Source organism: Ictalurus furcatus, chromosome 14 (genome assembly GCF_023375685.1).
Source record: "Ictalurus furcatus strain D&B chromosome 14, Billie_1.0, whole genome shotgun sequence".
In the NCBI taxonomy this organism is placed as follows: Eukaryota; Metazoa; Chordata; class Actinopteri; order Siluriformes; family Ictaluridae; genus Ictalurus; species Ictalurus furcatus.
This window is the reverse complement of record NC_071268.1, coordinates 29,942,527-29,948,493: the sequence shown is the minus strand read 5'-3', so window position 1 is coordinate 29,948,493 and position 5,967 is coordinate 29,942,527. Positions and strand designations below refer to the sequence as shown.

At 40.4% G+C, this 5,967-nt stretch overlaps 1 protein-coding gene across 1 annotated transcript in view; it reads right to left on the bottom strand.

The window, feature by feature from the left end:
- The window catches only part of LOC128617967 (tenascin), a 44,040-nt gene extending 43,450 nt beyond the window's left edge, over positions 1–590 (bottom strand). Inside the window, exon 1 of the mRNA XM_053641245.1 lies at positions 444–590. The gene's annotated coding sequence lies outside the window, so the exon portion shown is untranslated. The remainder of the gene's footprint in view (positions 1–443) is intronic.
- Between the last annotated feature and the right edge of the window lie 5,377 nt (positions 591–5,967).

Below are 5,967 nucleotides of genomic sequence, written 5' to 3'. Positions count from 1 at the left end.
CTTATTTATTCATTTATTTTCTCACTTGTTTGTCCCTTTGTGATTAATGACATGCAGTTTGTATAACTCTGTATAACGCTCTGTTACACACTCGTTAACTCTGTGAGCTCTTAACAAAGCAAAAACCAAAAAAGTAACGACCGAGCCGGACTTCACTGGTCTACATGTGGAGTAAAGAGGACGCTGCAGAGATCTCATTATTGCTGGAGTAGAAGAATGAAAGGAATAAATGAAGACAGACGCAGTGAGAGTGAAGATCCGGCTCCAATCACAGCTAAAACTTTTCAGCACTCAGGTGCAGGACAAAACCAAAACGTCTCTCTTCTGTCTTCACACCTCTCCTTTATTTATTACAGCTCAATATATATAATCACCTCACAGGTCACAGGTCGCTATGGTAACAACATACAGCTTTTAGAATATTATGGGATTTTCAGCCTTACCTGAGAAGAGAGGGATGCTCTCAGTCTGTCACTCCTTCACCTCTCTCTCTCTATCTCTCTCTCTCTTCTTCTGTCCAGTCTGAGAGAGTACTGATGGACTGACCGAGAAGAGTGAGAGGAGGGAAGAAGGGAATGAGAGAGAGAGAGAGAGAGAGAGAGAGAGAGAGAGAGAGAGAGAGAGAGGAGGGAAGCTGTAAAGTTTTCTCATACTTGAAGAATTTGTCCTCCCCCTGTCTGTCTCTCTCTCTCTCTGTGATGTAACTCTGCGAGGGTTTACAGGTCCCCACTGGGCGTTGGATTCCAACTGAAAACATACAATATTTTTTCATGTTCTGAGTCAAATACATCTCTGACCTCTTCGTCCGTCCTCATCGTCTCCATGAACACACTCTTTCACACAAGTCTTTGATTTGACTAAAATTATGCACATTCATGTAACGTCCAAAATCACGCCCAGTTCATCCCCTAGTGCAGAACGGCCAGTGAACTGAGGAAATCCCACAATGCACCATGGAGACAATAGCCTGGGGTCTGAATACAAGATGCACTGTTTGAGACTGATGATGAGGAATATATGCAGTTGCAATCAAAATTATTCAACTCCAGTGCAAATCAGGTTTATTGTCAAAATGTTCAGACTTTCAGCTGTTTGCGATGAACAGATCAAATAAAAGCAGGTGAAATAGTTCAACACAACGAATGATTCAAGTGGTTTCCACAAATTCAACTGATTGCAACTTATAATGACTTCTGCAGTTTCAAAATGATTCACCCCCCTGAATAGAATCCCTCACAACAGCACACATATACAGAACAGGTGTTGTCTCGAGCACACCTGATGCTAAACTCATCAAGGGCTTCATTAGTTGTTCCAGGTGTGTTTGAGTTGGAACACATGAAATACCTGAATTGGCTAGGGGTAGAAAGTGTATGAAATACCTGGATGGGGCAGAAAAAGGAAACTATCAACGGCTGCAAGTAGATTTGTGAGAAGGCAGGTTGTGAAAAACCCTGACCGCAAAAGACCTGCAGCAAGACTTGGTGTAACAGACACTGAGGTTTCAGTGAGCACAGTAAGGCGTGTACTAAACGCAGAAGGTTTCCATACCAGAACTCCGAGACGTTCACCACTACTGACCCAAAAGCACAAGAAAAGTCGCTCAAAATCATATAAATAATCCACAGAAGGTTTGGGATTCTGTTCTGTGGAGCGATGAAACAAAACTGGAACTTTTCGGCCCGATGGATCAGCGGTATGTCTGGAGGAAGAAGAATGAAGAAAGAACACCCTGTCCACAGTCGAGCATGGTGGTGGCTCGGTGATGCTCTGCGGCTGCTTTGCATCCTCTGGCACTGGAAACCTGCAGTGTGTGGGAGGCGAGATGGATTCATTGAAGTATCAGGAAATCCTAGGAGAAAACATCATGCCGTCTGTGAGGAAGCTGAAGCTCGGGCGTCATCAGACCTTCAAACAGGACAATGATCCCAAGCGTACCTCAAATTCCACCAAGGCTTGGGTGCAGAAGAAGTCCTGGAAGATTCTACAGGGCCATCACTGTCACCTGACTTGAACCCCATAGATAATCTCTGGTGGGGTTTGAAGAAGGCGGTTGCAGCACGCAAACCCAAGAGTATTACTGAACTGGAGGCCATTGCTCATCAGGAACAGGAGAAGATTCCTCAGGAACGCCGCCAGAAGCTCTGCATCTCATTTGCAGCAGGTCATAACAGCAAAAGGAGCTCTACTAAATACTAAAGATGCTCTCCATGAAGCTCATTTCCTAATAAAACCGCACTAATTCTACCCAGGACTATTCTTTTTTTTTTTTTTTTTTTTTTTACATTTTAAAGTAAAGGGTTGTTTTTATTGATATTGTCCATATCTTTCTTTATTATTCAGTGTGTTTTTGTAGGGCTGCAACTTTACTTTTATTGTTATTCTTTATGCTGCTGTAGCATCTATCTACCAAATACTGACTTTGTTTAATTTATTACTCTCTACTGCTCTTATTAGTATTTTTTTTATGTAGAAACCTTTAATTTAATTTATTTATATCGTTTATTTTTGAAGGCATCTTTGTTCTACAGCATTTTTTCTTGACTTTTGCACAGTACTGTATACAGTACGTGTGTGTGTATATATATATATATATATATATATATATATATATATATATATATATATATATATATATATATACACACACAGTATATAGTATATGGAAACCACACACCATACTAATTAGCATATTCTCCACGTCTGTGCTTTTATTAAGATCGGATTGTCAGATCTTATATCAGCTTCATTAATGCCTCAGAAATCATTTGTTGTGTGAAAGTATAGAAAATGTGTCCAACTCTTCCTCAGTTAAAAGCCCAAAATGTACTGAAGTGAAAGTCAAAACGTTGCTACTTCTAAATGTATTAACAAGTGAAAAGTAAATATTGTAACTGAGGAAATTCAGTTAACGTGATGTTTTCATGTGAAAAGTTATTTTTATTTCTTATGTAAAACCGTTTTTGTTCGTTTCCAAGCAACTGCACCGTTTCGTAAGTTTTTGCCGTTATGTAGAATGTGACTTGCTGCATAAGTAATTATCTTAGATGCTAGTTTCAATGCTAATCCAACCCAGCATTAGCAAAGAAAATAGGCTAAGTTGGATAAATATACCTAGTTAATGGTAGTAAAAAAGTAGCAAAACCTCTGTACCACAGCATGCTTATTCAATTAGAAGGAGTCACCTCATTTTATACGAGCCTTAATACAAGCCTTTTTACTGAGAGAGGACCAGGGGCGCTCATCCTGAACTTCCACACTGCAGTTCGGTGGATTATTCACCATCAGATGCACACGGACACGTGCAGCACGAGAAGCTCACAGCAGATGACTAACTCATTCAGGATTCTTAATAGTTACGAATGCACTTCACTCAGAGGAGCACAGAAAATGTCCTGCACTCTGAGAACCAGCTGCTACCCTCTGAGTGCTTCAATAAAGATTTTAAATAGCAGGATCTAGTGAACTGTGCAGTTATATTGAGATGTGCAACAACAACGAGACTGTGTGTAACTGTGTGATTGACGTGTAGCGTACAGACACGGGCTGGAGCAGACGTGAAGAAGAGACCTTCGATATTTGTAATGAGAACTTTATTGTAAAAAGTTTTTTTTTCTTTCTTGGAAATGTGATTAAGAAAGAAGCAAAGTATTCAAGTATATCAATACTAATATGACAAAATAATAAGTAGTAACAATAACGTACAAATACTCCTGTATTTTACCGACAGTGCAGACTGTAGTGCTGATAGATGGAGGTGGATCATTGTAGTTACAGTCTGTGTATAATGACCCGATTGCACATTCCAATCAATACTGTATATGTATATGTATATACAATGCACAATCTTGGTTAAGTAGTCACAGTAAGCTACTTTAGAGTATTATAACTGTTCCAGGGCAGTAGGAGTAACGGGTAAAGGCCAGTGTGTGTGTGTGTGTGTGTGTGTGTGTGTGTGTGTGTGTGTGTGTGAATGAGAGCCAGGAGCCTGACAGCTCGAGCGTAGAGTTTGTCCCTCAGTCTAGTTGTGTGTTACTGAATAATTACCTGTGCTCCAGGTGTAGCAGAGTAAACAGACTGGGGTGGATGGGGTGTGTGGGGAAGGTGGTGCTGCTGAGGGCTTGTGGTCGGACACAGTGGAGTTCCCATTCCAGACTGTGAAGCAGCTAGTCGAAGATGGTGAGGATCCACGGTGCATTTTTAGCTTAGTGAATAATTACGCAAGATCATTAAGAGTCATTAGCTCTCGCGTTCTGACAGATTGTTTCACATAACCTAATACAAAACATATCCCATAATCCCAAAGGTGCTACTGATTTTCTGGTCGTCATGGCGACCCTGATTTCTTAAATCACACCATGTGTTTAGTTTTTCTCTCTGTTTTTTTTTCTTCAACGCTTTCCCTGAAGTCTTGGAGAGGAGGAGGTGGAGCTGTCTATCATCTCTAACATCTCATCTTCCTCCAGCCAATCAGAGCCCGGAGCTGCTGCTGAGTGTCAGGGACCGGCTCTTTAAAGCACAACAATTTGAACGCTTCTTGTTTTCTTATTTTCCCCTTGGACTCGTTTGGGCTCTGTGCTGTGTGTATTATATATCAGTGTCGTTCTGTGCGGTCCTTATTCATCAGTTTTCATATTTTTATATCACACTGATATTTTTACATTGTTGTCTGATGTCGATTGTGAGCCAGAAAGTTTACGTTATTTCTGCTGTACAGCGAAGCGGCAAATCCGGGTGCTTTCTTTGGAAGGACAGGTAGCGTTGCTGTTAAAGGTAACGACTATAAAGCGTACAAAGCTCTAGACTTGGAGTTTTTTCAAAACTAATAAAATGAAATTTCAGACTGTGCTTTGACTCACATGCACAGATTTCTTCCATTATTACGTAAGTGATAAATGTGTGTGTGTGTGTGTGTGTGTGTGTGTGTTACAGTAAAATACTGAGTGATGGTGTGGTGTGAAGAAGCAGAGTTACAGTAACCACCCTGAAGTTGATTATTTTCCTGTAACAGGACGTGCCCAAGTGTTTTATTCCTCTTATACCACAGCAATTAGCCAGTGATTACATTTAAAAGAACAACATGTCATACTTTAATCCATCTGTAGATAGATTTGTAGAAGAGACAAGTTAGTCCTGTTATATTAACTTACTCTTTATATGTCACTTACATTATAGCCGCTATAAGCAGTTATTCCATCACCAGCCCTCTCTCTCTTCTCTCTATGACCAAAAATAAATAAAACCAAGAAAACAGAAAGAAGTGTACTGTAAACTCCTGTGTCCTGAATATGTCTGAAAGTTACAGCTTTATCTCTGACTGTTACAAAGCGCTGACACTGGAGACTCCTTCCTTTCGTTTTAGTGGTGTCACCAGGCTAGCGCAATATCACACAACTTAGCTTCAGAACGTTTATAAAACCACACATTTGATAAAACATCAGACCTCTTCCCATTTTTTTCTCTTTCTCTCTCTCTCTCTCTCTCTCTCTCTCTCTCTCTCTCTCTCTCACACACACACACACACGCATGCACACACACACACAGACTGATGGATTGAACACACTTTGGACAGAAGCTTGGCTCACACATTATCACTGCATGTGTGTGTTTTGTAAAGAGTTTAACTCAGTGTATTAGCAGCTGACGGTGATCTTGAATTGTTTCTGCAGACATTCTGTAATTTCCACATATAATAAATTTATACTGTCAGTATTTATCCAGAAGGGAAGCTGTCCACATTCCCGTCAGACGCCATTCTGTAGATTCCTGTGTTTCACCAAGGTGATTATTTAGCTGAGTTGATTACTTATCTTATTGCATGTATCATGGTACATAATATAATATAATATATACAAATATTAGGACGTGCCTTGTTAATACTCAGCAGTGTGTGTTTGTGTCATTTCAGAGTCATATCTCCCTGCAGCTCTCACCTGGTGTCCCACTGAAGCTAAGCAGGGTTGAGCC